The sequence below is a fragment of the Ranitomeya variabilis genome, chromosome 4, assembly GCF_051348905.1.
Source record: "Ranitomeya variabilis isolate aRanVar5 chromosome 4, aRanVar5.hap1, whole genome shotgun sequence".
In the NCBI taxonomy this organism is placed as follows: domain Eukaryota; kingdom Metazoa; phylum Chordata; class Amphibia; order Anura; family Dendrobatidae; genus Ranitomeya; species Ranitomeya variabilis.
In genome coordinates, this window is record NC_135235.1 from 653,918,785 (window position 1) to 653,944,168 (window position 25,384).

Below are 25,384 nucleotides of genomic sequence, written 5' to 3' on the forward strand. Positions count from 1 at the left end.
GAGGGTCTATATGACAGAAAATGCAAAGAAATGAGATCATTCTAAAAACTGCACCTCTCAAGGTGCTCAAAACTGCATTCAATAAGTTTATTAACCTTTCAAGTGCTTCACAGGAATTTTTGGAAAGTGGAAAGAAAAAATAAACATTTGCTTTTGCAGCGCCCCAGAGTCCTGGTCGTTGCAGTAATGTCGCTCTGCCACTAAGGGGAGTGATGTTACGTCTGACTGCACTAAAGGAGTTCACCTGATCAGGTAACACACACATTACACTTCACACTCCGGCCACCAGGGGGAGTGGTTCTATCTAGTAGGCCACTCCTCACACTCTGGTAAAACTGGGGGTTGGACAGGAAGACAGAGAGAAGTCACTGGGAAGAGCTAGAGAGAGGACCTGTCAGGGATGGGATCCTGACAGATTCCTAAGAAAGGACAAGAAGCGAGGTTTATTGTGCTGAGTGAGAAAAGCAGGAATACAGCAAAGAGGCAACAGGACCAGAAGGAGTTGTGCTGTAAGACCGAGGCAACGTCCTTCTGAGGTGCAAACAGTCGGTGGCCGGAACGCCGAGAAAGTAAGAGACTTTAAGTATTACTTCAAACCACGGCAGGGCAGCCAATTATAGGTTGGCTGCCTCACTTAAACACCTAAGCAGACAACGGAGGCAGCTGCGGGAGAGGGGCGACTCTAGAGTCCCGGAAGAACTCCAGGCCTACCCCGTCATACGGGTGCGTCCTAGCCATATCATCTGGGGGACGGAGAGAACGAGCATCAGAGACAGACAGAATCAGTTGTGAGGACTATCCCGGGGTGCTCAGCAGGGGAGGACTACAACACACAAGCGCTAGAAGGTAGACGCCGATTCCCACCTGTTAAGGGGACTCCTGATGTGCCTTCGGACTGGCCGGTCTCAGACAGCCCGGTTAACAGTGCCCTGGAGTGGACACCTCGAGACCTTCAGTAAAGAGGTAAAGAGACTGCAACCTGGTGTCCTCGTTATTGACCGCGACCGGCACTACACCGCACCATAACATCAGCACCATACCACCATCATTCATTGTGCGCCCCTCAGCAGGGTCACGGACCGGGTCTAGCCACCGTGACAACCCCAGAGCAGAGACTCAGAGGCCCAGTACCGGGTACCCCTCGGCCCTGCGGCAGTGGGGGTGCTGCAACTTGGCGTCACGAACAGGATGTACTTAAGCCTGAAGAATCAGGTCATGTGTGCCTTGGAACTGTGATTTATTGTGCTTGGACTGTGATTTATTGCAAAGAATGTGTTGCCAACTGCCACCAAGAGTTCCCGCCACGGTTCGCCATTGCCGCGCACGGAGGGAGGAGCCTTGGCTTCGTGGGCGGAACCGGCCCAAAAGAAGCGCGGAACGGGAAAGCGCGGGAAGGTGCCAATCCCGGAAGAGGAACTCCGACCTCCAGCAGGTTAGTGGGAGAAAGGAACAGCCATGTCCGAGTCGGGAGGAGAGGAGGTGGCGGCTGCAGCCGTGGACGCAGGGGCAGCTCCGGTCCCCGCAGCGGGCGAAGCCGCGGCCCTAATACCACCACTGGCAGCCCCGGAGCCCGCTGCCCCCATCAGCCAGTCGGACACTGCCGCTACCACAAAGGCCATAATGCCCTTCTCTATGCCATACCTGCCCGGAGCGGCCTGGCTCCCGCGATACTCCGGGGAGTCACATGCGTTCACTGACTTTAAAGAAGGGATCTGCAGCCTGCTCGAGTTCTATCCCCTGACAGAGCCTCAGAAGGTTCATATGATAATCGGCCAACTCTTTGGAGCGGCTCTGAGAGAAGTGAAGTCCTGGCCCGCCGCGGATAAGGGAACAGCACAGCAGGTTTTTGCAAAGCTTAAAGCCACTTTCGATACCCGTACAGCTACAGAAATTAAATTGACTTTCTATGGATGCAAACAGAGACCGCAGGATAGCTTACGGGACTATGCCCTTAATCTCCAGGAGGCGATGCGGGCCATTAAGCAGAGTGACCCCGACAGCATGCAGGATGAGGATAAACTCCTGAAGGAGCGGTTCATTGAGGGGCTCCTGTGCAGTCACCAACGGGGCCAATTGCACTTCCTGGCCATGCAAAATCCGGACTTGACTTTTGCGCAATTCAAGGATAAAGCTATCCAGGCATTGCAGGAGCGACAGCCTAGCCAGGCGTCCCGCTCTCACCTACCACCAGGAGGTGGCGTCGGATGTCCCAGTCGCCGCCGAGGCCGATGCCCAGAGCCTAGTAGACGACTCCCCTGCAGGACTCCGCCTCCAGATGCAGGAGCTGACCAAGAGCATTGCTGCCCTGGCCCGGATGGTGCAGTCCCTACAGGAGGCCCCCAAGGAGAAGATCCAGCTGGCCTCCAGACCGGAGGATGTTCCTTGGATGCGACAGAGGAGGACTCCGCCGACCTGAGGCCGGGCTGACGATCGCTTCCATCAGGATGGACGACCCATCTGCCGCCGCTGTCATCAGGTGGGCCACCTTGCAAGGTACTGTTCTTTAAACGAGCAACCCCTGGGGCAAAGGGCCAACCCCCAGGAGTAGGACGGTCAGGCCCACAGCATTGGAGAGCCAAATACATTGGAGGGCGACCAGTTCTTCCTGTAGTGGTTGACGGCATCCCCCTGAATGCTTTGCTGGACACCGGTTCTCAGGTGACGACTATACCCTACGTACTCTATAAACGGTATTGGGAGGACACCGATATTACTCGTGGCCCCGATGACGATTTCACCATAATAGCCAGTAATGGGCAGCCATTGCCACAAGTGGGGTATAAAGAGGCCACCATCAAAGTGGGGCGGGTGGAATTGAAAGCCCAAGGAATTGTAATTGTTGATATTGACCACCGAGAATGTAATCCCATGATGACTATCGGTACCAATGTTATAGAAAATTGCCTTGCAGAAGTTATTGTTTTGTTGCAACAGGTAGCAGAAACCGCTGGCCACAGTGAACAACGTGCCCTGCAAAAAGAAATCAGAGCTCTGATGCAGAGACAGCAGGTAGAGCTGACTGGTGGTGAGATTGGTCGTGTCACTGTGAGTGATTCAAACCCCATCGCGGTACCCCCCAGGAGCGAGATGTTAATATGGTGTCGGGCAGCCATAGGCCTCAGGGGTAAAGACTACCAGGCCTTGGTAGAACCCGTGTATTCGGACAATAGGCCCACTATCCTGACGGCTCGGGGGGTGGTCGACGTCCGCCAGAGGAGGGTGCCCGTACGTGTCCTCAATTGTGGGGAGGAAGAGGTTCACCTCCCCAAGTATGCCACGCTCGCCAAACTGTTCGCTGTCAATAATAATGTGATACAGACACCTGAACCCTTGGTCCCGTCAAACGTGGCGGAGGACAACGGTTCTGCAGGGCACTCGAAAGATTGGTGTCGGGAATTGCATGTGGGCACTGACTCTACCCCATCCCATCAAAAACAAGGGGCTTACAGGGTGGTCCACGAGTACGAGCAGGTATTCAGCAAACACCCCTTAGATTTTGGGCAGGTGAAAGGGATCCAACATCATATCCCCACGGGAGATCACCGACCCATAAAAGAGAGATACCGCCCTGTACCCCCAGCTCATTACCAGTGTGCCAAGGACATGTTACGAGAAATGAAGGAGGCTGGGGTGGTGAGAGACAGTTGTAGCCCCTGGGCAGCTCCATTAGTCCTTGTTAAAAAGAAGGATGGTTGTTGTGAAATTGGATTCTGGGCTCCCCCGGTGGAATTGAACTTGTGTGCATCATCCTCTCTGTTCACCTGTTCCCATCAGGATGTGGGAGTCTCTATATAACCTTGCTCCTCTGTCAGTTTCATGCCGGTCAACAATGTAATCAGAAGCCTTTCTTTGCATGTTCCTGCTACTAGACAACTCCCAGCTAAGTTGGACTTTCGTCCTTGTTTGTTTTTGCATTTTGTTCCAGTTCACAGCTGCTGTTTCGTTACTGTGTCTGGAAAGCTCTTGTGATCTGAAATTGCCACTCTGGTGTTATGAGTTAATACTAGAGTCTTAAAGTAATTTCTGGATGGTGTTTTGATAGGGTTTTCAGCTGACCATGAAAGTGCCCTTTCTGTCTTCCTGCTATCTAGTAAGCGGACCTCGATTTTGCTAAACCTATTTTCATACTACGTTTGTCATTTCATCTAAAATCACCGCCAATATATGTGGGGGCCTCTGTCTGCCTTTTGGGGAAATCTCTCTAGAGGTGAGCCAGGACTGTATTTTCCTCTGCTAGGATTAGTTAGTCCTCCGGTTGGCGCTGGGCGTCTAGGGATAAAACGTAGGCACGCTACCCGGCCACTGTTAATTGTGCGGCAGGTTTAGTTCATGGTCAGTTTAGATTCCATCTTCCAAGAGCTAGTTCTTATATATGCTGGGCTATGTTCTCTCGCCATTGAGAATCATGACAGATGGTACAATGAGGATGTGTGTTGATTACAGGCAGTTGAATCGCATTACACATAAGGACGCATACCCACTGCCCAGGATGGAGGAGTCTCTGGCTGCTTTAAAATCTGCTAACTACTTCTCTACCTTAGATCTCACCAGTGGGTACTGGCAGGTTCCCGTGGCGGAGGCGGACAAAGAGAAGACGGCCTTCACGACACCGATGGGTCTCTGCGAATTCAACTACATGCCCTTTGGATTGTGCAATGCCCCGGGGACGTTCCAGAGGATGATGGAGTGCTGTCTGGGGCACAAGAACTTTGAAACCGTACTGCTGTATTTGGATGATGTCATTGTCTTCTCTAAGACCTACGAAGACCATTTGAAACACCTGGCTGAGGTGTTTGAAGCTCTGTCCAACTTTGGCTTAAAAGTGAAACCGTCCAAGTGTCATCTGCTGAAACCTAAAGTGCAGTACCTGGGCCATGTGGTGAGCGCTGAAGGAGTGGCCCCAGACCCCGACAAGGTCACGGTGATCCAGGATTGGCCGAAGCCCAGCAACCTCCACGAAGTCCGGCAATTCCTCGGGCTGGTAGGCTATTACCGGAGGTTCATTAAGGACTTCACTAAGAAGGCCGCGCCCTTGCAAGACCTGTTGGTGGGCCAATCAAAGAAGACCAAGGGGAAGAACACCCCATTTGATTGGAACGAGGGGCTGGAAGGATCCTTCACTTGCTTGAAGTCGGCACTGACGGGAGAAGAGGTACTGGCCTACCCCGAATACGACCAACCGTTTGTGCTGTACACGGATGCCAGCAATGTAGGATTGGGAGCCGTGCTGTCCCAGGTCCAGAAGGGCAAGGAGAGGGTAATCGCTTACGCCAGCAGGAAACTTCGTCCCACGGAAAGGAACCCTGACAACTACAGTTCCTTTAAGCTGGAATTCCTTGCCATCGTCTGGGCCGTGACAGAGAGGTTCAAACACTACCTGGCCTCAGCAAAATTCACTGTCTTCACGGATAATAATCCGTTAACACATCTGGACACCGCCAAGCTCGGGGCCTTGGAACAGCGGTGGATGGCCCGGCTGTCCAACTACAACTTCACCATCAAGTACCGGGCAGGACACAAGAATGCAAATGCTGATGCCTTGTCTCGAATGCCCAATTTGCCGGAAGCAGAGGAAGACCCGGAGGCACTTGAAGAGGTGGAGCTACCTGCATTCCATCGCCCTAAAGCCACTCAGAACTCCCATCATGTGAGGAACAGGCACAAGAACCAACCGGATGCCACGCTGAACCCCCTGCCCCACTACGGGTGGGCGGAAACCCAGGATGGTGACCCCGCGGTCCGTCGGGTGAAAGAGCTCTTGACGCAGGCAGGGTTGCATCCCGGCCCAGATGATCCACAGGAGACCCAACAGCTGTGGCGGGGGAGAAGCAAACTGTTTATCCATGATGGCAAGCTGTGCCGGAGGAGCATCGACCCACGTACTCATGAACTGGTGTGGCAGATAGTGGTACCGAGGTGGGATGCGCCCATGGTTCTGGGAGCCTACCACGATGGAGCCGGACACTTCGGATGGAGGAAGCTAAAGAGACTGCTCCGAGGGAGGTTCTATTGGATTGGCATGAAGAGAGCCATTGAGAAGTGGTGTCAGGAGTGCGGTCCATGTAGCCTACGCAGGAAGGACCGTGACAGCCTACGGGCTCCCCTGCGGCCTATCATCACCAAACGGCCGCTCGAGCTGGTCACGCTGGATCATGTGAAGCCGACACCTAGCCGGTCAGGCTATATCTACGCTCTTACCATCGTAGACCACTACTCCAGATTTTTGGTGGTTGTACCTGTCAAGGATCTAATGGCCAGGACTGCCGCCAAGGCCTTCCAGCAGTACTTTTGTAGGCCCCATGGCTACCCGGAGAAGGTACTGACCGATCAGGGACCAGCCTTCGAAGCAGAAGTGTTCCAAGAGTTCTGCCAACTGTACGGGTGTAAGAAGATCAGAACCACACCGTACCATCCTCAAACCAATGGGATGTGCGAAAAGATGAACCAAGTGGTGATTGACTTATTGAAGACCTTGCCCGTGGAAGAACGGAACCTGTGGCCGACAAAGTTGCCTGACTTGGTGGATATATACAATCACATCCCAGTAAATTCTACCAACTGCACTCCAGCGTACCTGATGCGAGGAAGGTCTAGCCAGTTACCCGTTGATCTGGACTAGGGGGTCCTAGTCCCCGAAGATACCTCACCGGATGCAGATTGGGATGTAGAAAGGCAGCAAAGGTACCGCAAAGTACAGGAGTGCGTAGAAAGAAGTCTCGCCCAAGCTAGGCAAAAACAGGAAAGGAAAAAAATCCTATATAGAAAAGAAATACCAAACAATTCTCAAAATATAATCTATCCAGTAAATATTGCACAACAAACATGTACCCCAAGAAAATATTTACTGACAACTCAATAATTAATTTTTAATCAAATTCATTTTATTTTTATTAAAAGGACATTACACAACAAATATCATTATTTTATTAAAAATTTTTACCGTTAAAATAACTGAAGATATATAAAAGTATATAAAAAATATATATAAATCTATAGACTGTATGTGGGGGGGCTGTGGTACACAAAAATCGACTGGCAAAGTGAGTGACAATAAACCACATAAAGTGCAAATGCAATCAAATCAAGGCTATATGTACATAAAATATTTAGAACACAGTCATAAACCGGCCATAATGTGCACATGCAATAAAATATGCAGAAGAATTGGAGACAAAATCTATATATAAATAATACAAATACAAGCACCTAGTTGATATACAATTGGAAAAGTCAAATAAATATATAAATAAATATAAAAGATATGAAATATAAAAAACGGATATTATGTAAACCAATAAGTGATAATTAATGACCCAAGTAAATATTAACAGATATAAAGTGGATGTGTCTATGTAGTGTATTAAAGTAAATACTGTGCATTAATAATAAATATCTCTATATATAATCATAAATAATTAGTGAAAATTTATAATAAACACAAAATTTACAAAATCATATGTGAAAAGGCTGAAAAAGTAATCACTCTAAAATTTATATAAATATAAACACATCAAGCAAATACTTGTGAATGTGAATCATAAAAAATTATTATATATGACATATATATGTGCCGGGATGTGAACAATTAATATTAATATAATCAATTATATTATAGCCAATTGTATATCTATAATGCCACATACAGTCTATATATTTATATATATTTTTTATATACTTTTATATATCTTCAGTTATTTTAACGGTAAAAATTTTTAATAAAATAATGATATTTGTTGTGTAATGTCCTTTTAATAAAAATAAAATGAATTTGATTAAAAATTAATTATTGAGTTGTCAGTAAATATTTTCTTGGGGTACAAAAACAGGAAAGGGACTACAACCAGCACGCTCCTGCGATTCCCATGTCACCTGGTGAGCAAGTACTCAAACGAAAGAGGAGACTACACAAGATCGATGACCAATGGGAAGCGGAACCGTATACCATCCTGCCATCTGATTTCGACAACACGAAGGTCTGTCTCATCAGCAAGGACGGAGGGGAGACCTCGACAGCGATATCCAGGGATCACCTTAAGATCTGCCCTGATAAATTGAGAGAGAGGGAAACGGCTCCAGGAATCTCCCCGCCTGTGGAAAAGGAGAAGATGATCCACACTGTCCTTGGTGACTTTCCCCAGTCCTGGACTCAGATAAATCAGGCCATCGTGGTACCTGTTCTAACGTTCCCCCAGCCGAACCCACCAGAAACAAGGGTGGTACCAGATCATCCGGCCCCGCAGCCTCAGCAAGCTCAGCAGATCCGACCTGAAGATGCCATGCCAACCGTTGAAATGGCAAGTCCTCCCTCTGCTATTGGCGAATCTGTCGTACCCACTGTTGGTAGCAGCAGCCCTGAGAGCTCTAGCCTGCCAGTGCTACCCAGACTCACTAGAAGTGTAGCCAGAAGACAGTGCACTACACCAGCGGTAGCAAGCATAGCGGGCCCTGTTAGGTCAATAGCGACCCCTGCGCTGCGAAGGTCCACACGCAGCACTCAGAATCAAACTCCCCTCCGCTACAAAACTTGGAGGTATTAATGAGGGCTGCTATTTAGTTGAAAATGTTTGTGTGCATATGTTCCACCAACATAGAAGAGGATTCTTTACTGTTAGGGCAGTGAGAATCTGGAATTGCTTGCCTGAGGAGGTGGTGATGGCGAACTCAGTCGAGGGGTTCAAGAGAGGCCTGGATATCTTCCTGGAGCAGAACAATATTGTATCATACAATTATTAGGTTCTGTAGAAGGATGTAGATCTGGGGATTTATTATGATGGAATATAGGAATATAGGCTGAACTGGATGGACAAATGTCTTTTTTCGGCCTTACTAACTATGTTACTATGTTACTATGTTCTGTTACAGGTTTTAAAAATGGACAACGGAGTAATGGACAGTGAATTGCTCCAAAAACTTCTAAAAGGGGACCCCTTTGTTTACCCGGGGTCCCCGCTGTTTCAACCACTGAACTGAGAGTCATAAACTGTGCATGACCTAACTTTCGCAACGTTCAAGAAGTCCTCACCTCCCATAAAGGGAAGCACTGTTATGTTTAATTGTTTATGATATTTCAAATTATTGTGTGTTCTCTGTTAACATGTATTGTTGTTCTTGTTTTCCCAGTCCGGGAGTACTGGATTTAACCGGGGGGGAGTGCAGCGCCCCAGAGTCCTGGTCGTTGCAGTAATGTCGCTCTGCCACTAAGGGGAGTGATGTTACGTCTGACTGCACTAAAGGAGTTCACCTGATCAGGTAACACTCACATTACACTTCACACTCCGGCCACCAGGGGGAGTGGTTCTATCTAGTAGGCCACTCCTCACACTCTGGTAAAACTGGGGGTTGGACAGGAAGACAGAGAGAAGTCACTGGGAAGAGCTAGAGAGAGGACCTGTCAGGGATGGGATCCTGACAGATTCCTAAGAAAGGACAAGAAGCGAGGTTTATTGTGCTGAGTGAGAAAAGCAGGAATACAGCAAAGAGGCAACAGGACCAGAAGGAGTTGTGCTGTAAGACCGAGGCAACGTCCTCCAACGAAGTATTACTTCAAACCATGGCAGGGCAGCCAATTATAGGTTGGCTGCCTCACTTAAACACCTAAGCAGACAACGGAGGCAGCTGCGGGAGAGGGGCGACTCTAGAGTCCCGGAAGAACTCCAGGCCTACCCCGTCATACGGGTGCGTCCTAGCCATATCATCTGGGGGACGGAGAGAACGAGCATCAGAGACAGACAGAATCAGTTGTGAGGACTATCCCGGGGTGCTCAGCAGGGAAGGACTACAACACACAAGCGCTAGAAGGTAGACGCTGATTCCCACCTGTTAAGGGGACTCCTGATGTGCCTTCGGACCGGCTGGTCTCAGACAGCCCGGTTAACAGTGCCCTGGAGTGGACACCTCGAGACCTTCAGTAAAGAGGTAAAGAGACTGCAACCTGGTGTCCTCGTTATTGACCGCGACCGGCACTACACCGCACCATAACATCAGCACCATACCACCATCATTCATTGTGCGTCCCTCAGCAGGGTCACGGACCGGGTCTAGCCACTGTGACAATTCCAGAGCAGAGACTCAGAGGCCCGGTACCGGGTACCCCTCGGCCCTGCGGCAGTGGGGGCGCTGCACTTTTCTTTCACAAAAATTTTCCTTCATACCTAATTTTTTTTTACTTTCACAAGGGTAACAAGAGAGAATGGACCATAAATTTTGTTGTGCAATTTCTCCTGAGCATGCCGATACCCCATATGTGGGGGAAATCTACTGTTTGGGCACACGGCAGTGCTCGGAAGGGAAGGAGCATCATTTGAATTTTTAAATGTAAAATATGCTGGAATAATTAGCAGTTGCCATGTCCTGTTTGGAGAGCCCCTGATGTGCCTAAACAGTGGAAACCTCCAACAAGTGACACCATTTTGGAAACTAGAGCCCTTTGGGACAGGCAGCAGTGGACATTACAGAGTGAAAATTGCAAACTGCCGTTGTAGTGACCAGTACGCTGTAGTGACCAGTACATTATGCCCAGCTCATGCTTTTGAAGACACGCACCTGAAAAATAGGCGGGCTGTCATCACTACAGAAATGTCAAACTTGTGGGCACTAAATTTGGATTTGAGAGATGAGAATTTGCTGAATTTCTTTTGGCGGGTGAGGAGCCATTTCGCTTTTCCAGAGCTTTTGTACTACCAGCAATGTGGAAGCCCCCTATATTTCTATTAACAGATGACAGATCTGAGTGGGGACTTGCTTTTTTTGTGGATTGATTGGAAGATTTTATTGGGAACATTTTACATAACGTTAGGAATCACATTTTTCCGGCGCTCTACGCTAAGCACTTACTTTGCGGTTTCCATCTAAATTTCTGAATTACGGGATTCAGATAAAACCCCCGATGGATCCATTCACTATAATGAGGCAGCAGAGTTACTCTGGACTCCGTCTGGCCTCTGTTCCGCGGTTCCCTTTTTTCAGAAGTGCACAAAACTGTGGCCGACTGCACTATTATGCAATCCTAAAAAGATGGACACTGCCGGATCACAGGTCCTATGGCGCCCACAGTGCCTCCATCTGCCTTATTATAGGGAATCTTCTGCCAGAGGTTCTTTCTGAATCATGTATTTCAGAGATAAATGTGCACCAAGCCTTACTGCGATCTTTGGGAGGCAGAATGAAAAAAAATCAACAGCAAGTGAAGAATTGGTTTTATTTATTTTTTATGCCGTTCCTCATGAGGTATAAGTGATTAGGCGACTTTATTCTTCGGGTCGGTGCGATTACAGATTTATATTGGGTTTTTATGTTTGACAGCTGTCACACACTAAAAGACTATTTTTATTGAAAAAAATAGTTTTTACATCACCATATTTTGAGAGCTATAATTTTTTCATATTTCGGCCAACAGAGTCATGTGAGAGCTTGTTTTTTGTGGGTCGAGCTGACGTTTATATTTTTACCATTTTTGGGCAGGTGACATTTTTTTGATCTTTTATAATCTTTATTTTATAATCTTTTTTTTTTTTATATAGTGCTAACATTTCCGCAGCACTTTATATACATTATCATCGCTATCCCTGATGGGGCTCATAATCTAAACTCCCTATCAGTGTTTCTTTGTAATGAGGGAGGAAACCGGAGAACCCGGAGGAAACCCACGCAAACACAGGGAGAACGTACAAACTACTTGCAGATGTTGTCCGTGATGGGATTTGAACCCAGGTCGGCTATATTCGGTGATTAAATCTGAGAATAGTGTAAATTCGGCGATCATGAGCCGAACCAAACATTGAAATTCATCCATGTCTAGCCATAATCAAGAAATGATGATGTAAAGATCTCCTCGGAGTGTCCTAATGTGGAATCACTGGTCTCCTGGGAATTGACATGGTGGGAGAAAGGAGGATCAGGTTGAGGATTAAGTGATCCAGACTCTTGGCTAGTGAGACTGGACCATGTGGAAGACTGGGTGGTGCTGGCAAGCATGCTGGAAGCATCATCTGCTTTCCAACTGACCACCTGTTTGCACTGGTCTAGCTTCAGAAATGGTGTACTGTGCCTTCTTACAAAGTGGGACAGGAACCTATGTGCCACGGATGAGCATGTAGCTTTGTGCTACAGCAATAGGAGCAGTCAAACCCCACTACGTTCTTGCTGTCTGTGTGCGACATCGTTAGCATTTCCACTTCCCTGTCTCTTACTACACACCACATGCATTTTATTATTAATAGGTCTCTGGAAACTGTTTCCTTTATTCATTGAAAATAATTTTAACCCCTTCAAGACCCAGCCCTTTTTTGTTTTTGCGTTTTAGTTTTTCGCTCCCCTCCTTCCCATAACTTTTTTATTTTTCCGTCAGTATGGCCATGTGAGGGCTTATTTTTTGCAGGACGAGTTGTGCTTTTCAATGACACCATTGGTTTTACCATGTCTTGTACTAGAAAACAGGAAAAAAATTCCAAGTGTGGTGAAATTGCAAAGAAAGTGCAATCCCTCACTTGTGTTTTGCTTGGCTTTTTTGCTAGGTTCACTAAATGCTAAAACTGACCTGCCACTCTGATTCTCCACGTCATTATGAGTTCATAGACACCAAACATGTCTAGGTTATTTTTTATTTAAGTGGTGAAAAAAATTCTAAGCTTTGCTTAAAAAAAATAATTAAAAAAAATGCTAAATTTTCTGATACCCGTAGCGTTTCCATTTTCCAGGATCTCGGGTCGGGTGAGGGTTTATTTTTTGTGTGCCGAGCTGACATTTTTAATGATACCACGTTTGTGCAGACATGTTCTTTTGATTACCCATTATTGCATTTTAATGCAATGTCGCGTAGACCAAAAAAACGTAATTCTGGCGTTTTGAATTTTTTTTATCGCTACGCCATTTAGCGATCAGGTTAATCCTTTTTTTTTTTTATTGATAGATCGGGCGATTCTGAACACGGCGATGCCAAATGTGTGTATGTTTGATTTTTTTTATTGTTTTATTTTGAATGGGGCGAAAGGGGGGTGATTTAAATTTTTTTTTTTTTTTCATATTTTTTAAAACATTTTTTTTAACTTTTGCCATGCTTCAATAGCCTCCATGGGAGGCTAGAAGCTGGCATAGCCTGATCGGCTCAGCTACATAGAAGCGATGCTCAGATCGCTCCTAAGTAGCTGAATCCCTGCATTGCTATAGCAATCTGGCATCGACAAAAATAGAGGTCTCAAGGAGACCTCTGGTTGTTATGCCGACGCATCGCTGACCCCTGATCACATGACGTGGCGATGCACGCATTTCCAGCCTGTTGGCCGGAAGCGGTAGTTGAATGCCACTGTCAGCGTTTGACAGCGGCATTTAACTAGTTAATAGCAGCGGGTGGATCGCGATTCCACCTGCCGCTATTTCACACACATGTCAGCTGTACAAAACAGCTTTGATGTGGGCTCAGCGCCGGAGCCCACATCAAAGGGGGAGACACAACATGCGCTGTACTAGTACGGCGCATGTCGTGAAGGAGTTAATAATTTTTTTAAAAAGTGGTCACCTGTAACAGTATTTATTTTATTTTATTTAAAACCACAGTAATTTCACACAAAGCAGATTAAACTGTATGGATGACAAAAGTAAATTTTTGGACAAAAAACGAACAAATTGTGGTCACCTGCAGCAGCTATATATTTAGCAACTGACTGCAATGCCCTAAGCCCTGCCTAGAGGCAGTATTCAGCCATTCTCCCTGCTCCAGCAGCTGTTCTAGGCTAAATGCACGATGTTTCTCATAGAAACAGCAAAGCACAAGGATCGTCCTTAGAAGGACTTTTCGTATGGTGGTTCAGCATCAACACTAGAGGACTCCGACTCCTGAAACTGTGCACACACAGATCTGTACAACTACTCTCTCCCTCCAATCACACCTGTTCCTGAGCTGTGCAATGGCATCAGTGAGCAGAGCGTGGCGGTACCGGACCTTTTATAACCTCTGATGAGGTAATGCCACCACCATGACGGCAACAGCATTACAGTGACTAGCAGACAATCCCGCATGTTTATTGGCTGTGCAAGAGGTGCCAAACATGCGGGGTACGAGCATTAAATCTCAGCACTGGCAGCACCCAGATACTTCAGTGATATCAAAGTATCCTGAGAGCGATGAGAGCGCGTATGCACTGACACTGTGTGCGCTCTGGGCTCCTCCAGTGTCAGCGGGTGCAGCGCTCCAAAGAGAGCACCGTCCTCTCTAAATCTCCACCCCAGAGAGAAAGCGTCATCTGTCCCCAAACCAGAGCGCCCTCCCCTGTATACATGAGCACAGCCAGCGTCCTATTACTGTACATATACACATGGCGGAGCTGGGGGCACTATCTCCGGGGATGGAGGGGTTACTGCCCCCTGCCCAGTAATGGGGGATCTCCAGCACCTACCTCCACCTGCAGAGCCGCACACCACATATATGGCTGTTCTGTGCGCACAGGACCTGTGATGAGGTCACAGGAGGGGAGGAGTCAGGGGTCACATGATCAGGGTCTCAGTGTATGCAGGACTCTGCTGTGCTGGTTGTCATGGTGCTGTTTCACCTTCATGCCCAGGCCAATTTTTACAATTCTGACCACTGTCACTTTATGAGGTAATAACTGCGGAACGCTTCGATCCCAGTGATTCTGATACTATTTTGTTGTGACACATTGTACTTAAAGTGAACCTGTCACCTCATTTTCCCACTATAAGATGTGGAAACTTCTTTTTGGGGCTTATCTACAGCATTCTGTAATGCTGTAGATAAGCCCCCAATGTATCCTGAAAGATAAGAAAAACGAGTTAGATTATACTCACCCAGGGGCGGTCCCGCTGCGGTCCGGTCCAATGGGCATTGCAGTCCGGGTCCGGCGCCTCCCATCTTCTTGCGATGATGTCCTCTTCTTTGCTTCCTGTCTCGGCTCCAGCACAGGTGTAATTTTTCACTCTGTTGAGGGCAGAGCAAAATACTGCAGTGTGCAGGGGCCGGGATAGGTCAGAGAGGCCCAGCGCCTGCGCACTGCAGTACTTAACGCTGCCCTCATCAGAGCAGAGAATTACGCCTGCGCAGGAGCCGCGACAGGAAGCAAAGAAGAGGATGTCATCGCAAGAAGATGGGAGGCGCCGGACCCGGACCGCGACTGATTGACTGCCCCTGGGTGAGAATAATAAAACTTGTTTTTCTTATCTTTCAGGTTACATCGGGGGCTTATCTACAGCATTACAGAATCCTGTAGATAAGCTCCGAAAGGCAGTGGCCGCATCTTATAGCAGCAAAACGAGGCGACAGGTTCACTTTAATGTTTACGGTAATTTAAGGTAAATATTTTTTGCTTTTATTTGTGAAGATATTGGAATTTTGGCAAAAATTTTGAAAATTTCGCAACTTTCAAACTATGAATTTTCATTGGGGGTGTGGTGATGCATCGGTGCTGAGCTCCCGCCATCCTGCACATTCTCCTATACTTACCTGACGTCACTTTGTGGCCCGAACCATGGCTCCAGAGGGGCAGTAACCGCTTGACTTCAGAGGAACTGCTGCAAAGTGTGCTCCGGTCTGGTACAACCCGTGGAATCCTGTTAAGGAAAGTTTCAGAAGGAGCAGCGGCCATTTTGAGATCCTCGCCGGCGGCTCTGTGGACAGGCGCTGCCAGTGGTACCTGGAAAGTGGCGGTCTCCGTTCAGAGGACTCGGCTGTGACTGCCTGCTTTGGGAGTGCGGTGGTGTGAGTACCGGATAGGACGGGCCCCCACGGCCTCCCTGAGGGATTTAAAAATAATAAGCATAGGAAGAACAGCAGCCATTTTGGGACCTTAGGGGTGAGGTGAATACCCTGAAGTATTGTGGACATAGTTTTGCTACATATTTGCTGCCATACATCCGGCAAAGGAGATTGGAACATTTTATTTAATCTGCTGGAAATCGTATGAAGCAATTCTGAAATCTTTTTATTTGTGAAGTTAGCACATAATTATATAAAGGAAACTTTGCTGCTTTATTCAGTAGCAACACCAGGTGGCAGTGTTGACTAACTAATAGAGAATTACTTGAGACTTCAATACCTTGCATATTATATTGGTTGGTGTCACTGCACAATTTACTCTCAGAATAAAAAGCATCCATCTTCCTAAAATATACCCCGCTTATACTACCTGAAAGACTTTGCTAGAGGAGATCTTGCGGAAACTTCCCGGTCACAGAAAGGAACAGTACTCTGAACTATCAAAACATCTGATCAATATAAGGGCCAAATGTCTGATGAGGGAGGAGGACAAGAAGAAAAGACTTTGAAACAGGTTACCAGTGACGCTGCTACCATGAGGCGAGTTGAGCTCTTTGGCTCAGGCGGCAGAAGAGAGGGGGTGGCAGATTCTGTAGTAACTGGATTTGCGCTGCTAGTTTTTTTTTTATAAAACTCCGGGGTCAAGTGCAGGGGAGAAGGATGAAGGAGCCAAGCACGCAGGGGAGAAGGATGGGGGAGCCATGAACGCAGGGGAGAAGGATGGGGGAGCCATGAACGCAGGGGAGAAGGATGGAGGAGCCATGCACGCAGGGGAGAAGGATGGGGGAGCCATGAACGCAGGGGAGAAGGATGGGGGAGCCATGAACGCAGGGGAGAAGGATGGAGGAGCCATGCACGCAGGGGAGAAGGATGGGGGAGCCATGAACGCAGGGGAGAAGGATGGGGGAGCCATGAACGCAGGGGAGAAGGATGGGGGAGCCATGAACGCAGGGGGGGAGGATAGAGGAGCCATGCACGCAGGGGAGAAGGATGGGGGAGCCATGCACACAGGGTGGGAGGATGGAGTATAAATATGGAGTATAAATACTAGGCCCTATAGGGGGAAGACAGTGTGAAGAGGGGCCCGGTATAGAAAGGAGAGGTCAGTGTAAAGAGCATGTACCATAAGAGGGACAGTGTGGGGGTCATATTTTGTGCAGACAATATAGTGAGGGTAATTTTTTATTCAAGAGCATTATAATGACACTTGTATCTTTAAGGGCGTCTTGTGGAGACTTTCTGCAAAAGAACGGAGAAGATGGAAGTCTGCAGAGACGGCTGTGGCTGAGAAAACTCATCATGGGGTCTGGACAAGATGAAGAAAAGAACAACGGCTCCAGAGTCAACGCCATCTATAAGGTACCTGGATGTAAATGTTATTTGTGATACTAACTAATTCTCGTGTTTTTATTTATGTTAGGAGCATTAAAGTGGATGTCCAGGTTTGTGATGAGTCTGCAGTCATTCTTTGTGACTGCAGACTTCTGACTTCTCACAGTGCGCACTGCACGCTGTCAGGATTCTCTCATGCTGGGGATTTACATTAATGCGGTCATGTGCTGACTAGACATGCGAGGCCGGGCACATCTAGTTGGAATGTGGTCAGAAGTATACAAATCACATGCTTGTGCTGACATGACCGTCCACCGGCAAGGGAGAATCCTAAAAGTGTGCAGTGCATGCGTTGTGAGAATTCAGAAGCTGCAATGTCAGGATTCAGCTCTGCAGGTTCCAGTAGTCGTCACATGGACACTTCACTCATATGCGATTTTCATACTCATGGTCCTGTGACAATGAGCTTCTCTTCTGCTTCTCTCAGTTTTTCACTGAACATTGAGAGCATTAGGGAGAGCGGCTCGTCGGTACATGACTGAGTGTGCAAATCTCATATGTCCTTGGCGGAGGGGGGGCACCAAAATGAATTCTTGTCCCTGGTGCCAGAAACCCTAGATACACCTCTGCTGGTATGCTACTGCGAGCGGCGATTACCGGGTCCGGTGGAGGGATGTGTGTGCACAGGCAGTGAGGCAGGGACTGTGTGGGGGGGGGCGCCATTTTTCCATTCGCCTCAGGCAGCAGAGAGGCTAGGTTCACCCCTGCAGGTTACTGACAACTTTTACCAGCTGTATACACTTGTAAAGCTTCTATGAAGGGGAATATAGAGAAAGTTTATTCTGAAGTGGGCCTACTCTGCCATAACATGCAGGCTATGAGGAACTGTGTTGAGTCAATTGTGTCAGACTTGGAAAATATAATACCCCCTATGGCCGCAACATTGACAAAAGTTGCTGGATCTATAAACGCTTGACGCCAAAAAGCTGATGACCTGGAAAATCGGATGAGGAAGAACAACATTCGGATTATAGGTCTACCAGAGTGCACAAAGGGACAGCAGCGTGAAATCTTCCTGGAAAATTGGCTAAAATCCACTTTGGGAGATGAAGTCTCCCCAGTATTTGCAGTAGAAAGGGCTCATAGAGTCCCAGAAAAGACCCCCTCCTCCAGGTGCCCCTCCTAGGCCATTTCCTGCTAGGCTGCTGAATTGCAACCTTATGGTTGGCCAGGTAAAAAGGTCCCATTATGTACAACAACTCAACGATTTCTATTTTTCCAGATTTTTCAGTGGAACTGCAAAAGCAGAGCGCTCAGTGTATGGACATAAAAAGTAACTGAAGGACAGAGGCATCACATACTCGATGACTTATTCTGCCCGCCTCCAAATTGCCTTTGAGGATTCCACCATATTCTTTGCCACCAGGGAAGAGGTACTTTAATAGCTTCAACTACACCCAGAATCAAGAAATTTCTTTACACCGCCCACTTTTATTTTTATATTGAATAGATACACATACTTTGTCACATGCGGGGGCTTGAATCTTGCATATCCAGAGACACCACTATACCTCACACTTTGTCCAGTGATGGTATCCCCTGTAGACAGAGTGATATAAGGAGTGCCTAGTTTAATTTCTTTTCTTAGTTGTGTTGACTGTTCTTGTTTATAAGTTAAATGCTGCCAGGATATCTTATTACCTTTATTATCTACGTAGGTAATATTGCCACTGTGGGCCTACTGAATGTAATTGTTTAATATTCCCCTGCTTTTCCTATAGATAAATGGCATGTATGACATGGAATGTAAGAGGTCTTAAATCCCCTCGTAAAAGGGTTAAAGGGAACCTGTCAGCAGGATTGTGCACCGCAACCTACAGACAGTGTCAGATCGGCACTGTTAGGGTATGTGCACACGTCAGGATTTTTCAGGATTTTCTCAGGATTTTGTCAGGCTTTTTCATCAGGTTTTGGAGCCAAAACCAGGCGTGAATGATAAATGCAGAAGTGGTGCATATGTTTCTATTATACTTTTCCTCTAATTGTTCCACTCCTGGTTTTGGCTACATATCCTGATGAAAAATCCTGACAAAATCCTGACATGTGCACATAGCCTTATACTGATTAAAATGATACCTTGGTTGATGAAATCCGTCTTGTGGTTGTTATTGTTTCATCTTTATTTGTAGCTTTCAGCTAACCCCTTAAGGACCAGGGGTATTTCCATTTTTGGGTCTCCGTTTTTTGCTCCCCTTCTTCCCAGAGATATAACTTTTTTTATTTTTCCCTCAATATGGCGATGTGAGGGCTTGTTTATTGCGGGACAAGTTGTACTATTGAAAAGCTCCATTGGTTTTCCAAATAGTGTACTGGAAAATGGGAAAAAAAATTAAGTGTGTTTCTTGGGGTTTAATTTTACCATGTTCACTAAATGCTAAAACTGACCTGCCATTAGGATTCCCCAGGTTATTACAAGTTTGTGCATGCCAATCATATATAGGTTCCTTTTTAATTTAAGAGGTGAAAAAAAATCCAAAATTTGTTAAAAAAAAGTTGCCATTTTTCGAGACCTATAGCGTCACCAATTTTCAAGATCTTATTTTTTGAGAGCAGAGCTGAAGTTTTTATTGATGCCATGTTAGTGTAGACACAAAGTTTTGATCTCCCGTTATTGCATTTTAATGCAATGTTGTGGCGAGCAATTCTGCAGTTTTGATTTTTTTTCTTCTCATTACGCCGTTTACCGATTGGATTAATGTATTTTATATGTTGATAGATCAGGCGATTCTGAACTCGGCAATACCAAATATGTGTGGTTTTTTTTATTATTGTTTTATTTTGAATGGGGCGTACTGGGGGTGATTTAAACTTTTACATTTTTTAATATTTTGAAACCTTTTTTTTCACTTTTTACTTGCTTCAATATTCTTCATGGGAGACTAGAAGCTGCTCTTGTGCTACACAAAGCACTTGTTATGAGCACCGACCGCTGGGCGGCACTCATAGCAATCCAGAAATGACAACCACAGGGGTCTACTGCAGACCCCAGGTTGTCATGCCAACCCATCAACAACCTGCAGTCATGTGACAAGGGTGGAGTGCATTGCAGTCACAGGCATAGCTGTGAATGCAGTGCAAAATAAAAGTAAGTTTGGTCATGGACAAGCTATTTGCCCAAGAAAACCCGGCATGGGCTTTTATTTTTGGAGTGAACAACAGGATGGTAGTGGTGCGGTTCGCTACCTCCAGACTGGGTCTAACAAGGGGCCCATGGCCACAGATTCCATTTAAACACCCTGCAGCAAGGGTTGGGTGTGTCAGAGTTTGTTTGCAAACTGCAGAGCAGGTGGCTCTGCAATATCCGGCTTAGGTGTTAACACAGAGCCAAGGGAAGCGAACGCCTGGTGCCCACAGCAATCGGTCTTGGACACAGGCTGTCTTGACGCCCTGGCTGCGATCCAGAGGATACCATTTGTTTTCCAGTTATAAGTTTTTTGGGCATTAAAATACATTTTGCTTTGAACTTTTATGTGGTCCCTGCGTATCTGTTGCACTGCACCAACCCCCCTCCACTACATGTTGTTATGCAGGTTTTAAGTTTGAGTTAAAGTCAAGTTTTTTATTCTCATTTAATTAGATTATTATTTGTCTGTCTAGAAAAAAATGGCACTGGTATAACAGAAAGGCTCATGGACACTTGTGATTCTTTTTCTCCTTTTTTATTAATAATATTTGCCTTAATGGATAACGAATGTCACAAAATATCCAATAATAATAATAAAAATATGCTGTAATCTAGATGATTCTTTATGACTTTACTATGACTTGTACTTGTCTGAAAAATGATTAATAAGATGAATTTTAAAGAAAGATAGTCTCCCTGCATTTGCCTCTGCCTCAGTGCCAGAGCCCACATCTTTCCCTGCACATGACAACTGATCTGATCAGCGGTCATGTGCCTTTAACAGCCGCTATTAACAAGTTAAATGCTGCTGTCAATGTCTGACAGCAGCATTTAACATGTGATGTGACAAAACACACCCATCGGTGCCACTGTCGCATGAACATGGGGCGCCAATGGGTTGTCATGATAGCTTAGCATCTGCAGAACACCTCTGTGCCTTTCATAGTAAATCGCGCTGGTGTTCATAGGAGATCATGATTTCTGTTACAATTAGTAGGGCTGAAGCACTGCTATGTGTAACACAGGTGATCGGAAGATCGCAGCTTCAAGTCTCCTAAAGGGACCAGTCAGTAATAAGTAAAAAAAAAAAAAAAAAAAAAAGTTGGACGTTTGCCCCAACGGGACCCGCAAAAGAAATGTGAAGCCTAAATATTTGGATACAAATTTAATTATTTTTTCTTCACTGCCCAATGGTTTCAAATTGTGTGACACACATGTGGTGTGGTTTCAACATGTTCACTGCACCAGTAGATGAATACATTGAGAGGTGTAGTTTGTAGAATGTGGTCACTTATGAGGGGTTCCGCTGTTCTACCACCTCAGAGACTCAGCCAATGGGACATGGCATCCTCAAAAGATTTCAGCAAAATCTGAACTCCAATATAATGCTTCTTCCATTCTGAGCTTTGCATTGTGCCTTAATAGTAGTTTTTGACCTCGTTTTCTGGAGGGCTGGGAGGTTGGTGGTTTGGATGTATACCCCGACAGGACCCATGAAAGCACCCTAAAAATGGCACTAAAATGTATCACACAATTTCTGCTGAACATGGAAATACCCCATATGTGTATGTACAGTACTGCTTAGCCACACGGTGAGACTCGGAAGGAATGGAGTGCTGTTAGCCTCATGAAGCACAGATTTCCTTAGAATAGTTTGCGGACTCCATACACAGAGTACCTAAATGCCAGAAGAGAAGAATCTCCCCTCCAGTTACCACATTTTGGAAATTATACCCCTTTTGAGAATTTAGCTACAGGTGTAGTGATGACCTTGACTACATGGGTGTTTTCCAGGAACAAGCAGCATTGGATGGTGCAAATCTGCTATTCTAGTGCCCATACACTGTAGTGCCCAGTACATTTTAGTGCTCATAGATTATGCCCAGCTCACACGCACGCCGTAAATTAAGCGGGCTCTCATCGCTACAGAAAAGCCAAACATGAGGATGCTAAATCTACTTGGGGCTCAGGGGAGAGGGACACTTGAACTGGGCAGTGCAGAATTTGCTGAATTTCTTTTGTTTGGGGGGAGGCCATTTCACTTTTCCAGAGCCTTTGTACTAGCAGTTGGAAGCTCCTTATATTTCCATTATCAAATGATGAAACAGAGTGGGGACTTGCTTTTATTGAGAAAAATTTCCATAACATTTTGGATCACGTTTTTCTTGTGCTCTACACTGACCAATTATGTCAGGGTTTCCACCTAAATCTACATATGATGTGATTCAGATGACACCCCCGAGGGATCCATTCACTATAATGAGGCAGCAGAGTTACTCTGAACTCCATCTGACCTCAGCATTGTTCTTCTTTTCACTGGATCATGGGCAAGATGGAGTCCTCATGCCTCCTTCTGTCTCCTTATAGGGAATCTTCCTTTGGGGATTAAGAATCACGGATTTCAGAGATTTACATGGAAACCCTGATGTAAGCGCTCGGTGTGCAGCGCAGGATAAATGTGAGCCTAGACTTGCGATCTGCGATCTTTGGGATGCAGAATGAACAAATTAATAGTAGGTCAAAAATTGGTTTGATTTATTTTTTATGCCGTTCCTCATGCGGTATAAGTGATCAGATGACTTTATTCTTCTTGTCAGTGCGATTACAGCGATACCAGATGTGATGAAATCGCACCTCTCCATCCTGCCTGATGTCACTATTACATCATAAGGATCACCTAATGTGGTCTCCCCACTTTCACCATTGTGACATTTTGCACAGGGAGTGAAAGGATGTGGCCCACACAGTCATTGATGTGGCACACTCACCCACGACCCTGACAAGCTGAGAGTCCCCTTTCACTAGCACCAGTGAAGCAGAGAGCTGCCAGCCAAGTAGGACTGCCACCAGTTCCTCGTTAGATATAAGCCCGGTCTGTTAACGATATTCTATTGGGTCAGGAACCAGCCCCGGTAGCATGGAAAGTGAAGACGAGAAACGGACGTGTAGATTTGTGGATCAACATAAAAGAGCAGTGTCTGTGTATTAGAATAATTAATTGAAAGAAAGGGGGTGTGTTCAAAATAATAGCAGTGTTGCGTTCAATTAGTGAGGTAAATTATTCTGGGAAGAAACAGGTGTGAATTAGGTGGCCATTATTTAAGGGTGAAGCCAAGACATGTTGTACATGCATTTCTCCTTGAAAGCCTGAGAAATATGGGTCGTTGGAGACATTTTTTCAGAAGAACAATGTACCTTGATTAAAAAGTTGATTAGAGAGGGTAAAACGTATAAAGAATTGCAGACAATGATAGGCTGTTCAGCTAAAATGATCTCCATTGCTTTACAATGGAAAGTCAAACCAGAGAGACGTGGAAGAAAGCGGAAGACTACCATATGAATGGATTGAAGAATAGCCAGAATGGCAAATGCTTAGTCAATGATCAGCTTCAGGATGATCAAAGACAGTCTCAAGTTACCTGTGAGTACTGTGACAGTTAGAAGACATCTGTATGAAGCTAATCTCTTAGCAAGAAGTCCCCACAAAGTCCCACTGTTAAAAAAAGACATGTACTGAAGAGGATAGAATTTGCCAAAGAACACATCAAATGGCGTAAGGAGAAATGGAGAAACATTTTGTGGACTGATGAAAGTAAAATTGATCTTTTTGGATCCAAGGGCCGCAGAAGTTAGTCAGATGACCCACAAACTCTGCATGGTGCAAGCATCAGGATATGGGCATGTTTCTCTTACTATGGTGCCGGACCAATTTACTGCATACCGGTGATCATGTACTAGTTTGCATATATTAAAATATTTGAAGAGGTCATGTTGCCTTATGCTGAAGAGGATATGCCCTTGAAATGGGTGTTTCAACAAGACAATGACCCTAAACACACCAGTAAATGAGCAAAATCTTGGTTTCAGCCCAACAAAATTGCTGCTGCTCCTCCAGGGAGATCTGAAATGTTGAATGCCGGATGGGGTGTGATCCCTGGTGTCGACATCGTTGGTTCGACAATAGCTGTTTGCAAACCTCCACATCCTCGATGGTCCCACCTGCCCTAGCCTGGGCAAGCATATAGGGTATCAGTCTCTCCCTATTCTGGCAGGTTGCATATGGGGAGGGCACAGGCCCTGGTTGGTCCTCTCACAAGCATTCTGGTGGTACCATCACTTCTGGTTGGCCTGGGCTTATGTCATATTATCGTGCACCAGCTACGTCAAGGTCTGCATCTTGCCATGGAAAAGTACGATATACTCAATGACCAATACTCCAGGGGTGGCTAAATCTCCTTCCTAGTCCTCTTTCACCAGAGCCAAGGTCCCAAACACACATTGCCCATACAGGAGTTCAAAGAGGGAGAACCCCGTTGAGTCCTGGGGAACCTCCCAGTAGGTAAATAGCAGGTGAGGGAGGTACTGCTTCCAGTCGTGCCTGTGGGAGTTGACCAACATCTTAAGCATCTAATTACCGTGGATTTGCTGCGATTTTTTTCACGGATTTTGTGCAGATTCCCCATGCGGTTTTACACCTGTGGATTCCTATTATGGAGCAGGTGTAAACCGCTGCGGAATCCGCACAAAGAATTGACATTCTGAGGAATAAACAATGCTACGTTTCCGTGCGTTTTTTTTCCGAATGTGCACTGCAGATTTTGTTTTCCATAGGTTTACATGGTACTGTAAACGCATGGAAAACTGCAGCAAAATCCACAACGTGTGCACATACCCTTAAAGACCTTCACATCCAATTAGATCTTGATAAAAGGGCAGGATATGTAATATCAGGTGTGGAAGGTCGGTTCAATTAGCTGCTCCTCAAGGTAGACACAGGAGCATGTTTGGTTAAAGGGACTCTGTCACCTGAATTTGGCGGGCTAAGTAAATGCCCTGTGTCCGGTCCGATGGGCAGTGTTTCCTCTTCTTTAATTCACTCCTTCCTTCCCCACTGTCCGCAATAATTTCTTGAATTTTCGTAGGTTTCCTCCGTAGTTCACGCGTGAGCAAAGCAATCTTGCCTCGCGCACGCGCAGTATGCTTTGTCCAACTGCAGACAAAGCCGAAAAGCATTACTGCGCATGCACTGGCGCACTATATCCCAGAAAGCAGCGAAACACTTCCGGGACATAGTGCGCTGGCGCATGCCTTCTGGAATTTGGGAG

The 25,384-nt window shown here is 46.3% G+C and overlaps 1 protein-coding gene across 1 annotated transcript in view; it reads right to left on the minus strand.

The window, feature by feature from the left end:
• The window catches only part of LOC143767439 (uncharacterized), a 100,252-nt gene extending 85,832 nt beyond the window's left edge, over nt 1-14,420 (minus strand). Inside the window, exon 1 of the mRNA XM_077255776.1 lies at nt 14,391-14,420. The gene's annotated coding sequence lies outside the window, so the exon portion shown is untranslated. The remainder of the gene's footprint in view (nt 1-14,390) is intronic.
• Between the last annotated feature and the right edge of the window lie 10,964 nt (nt 14,421-25,384).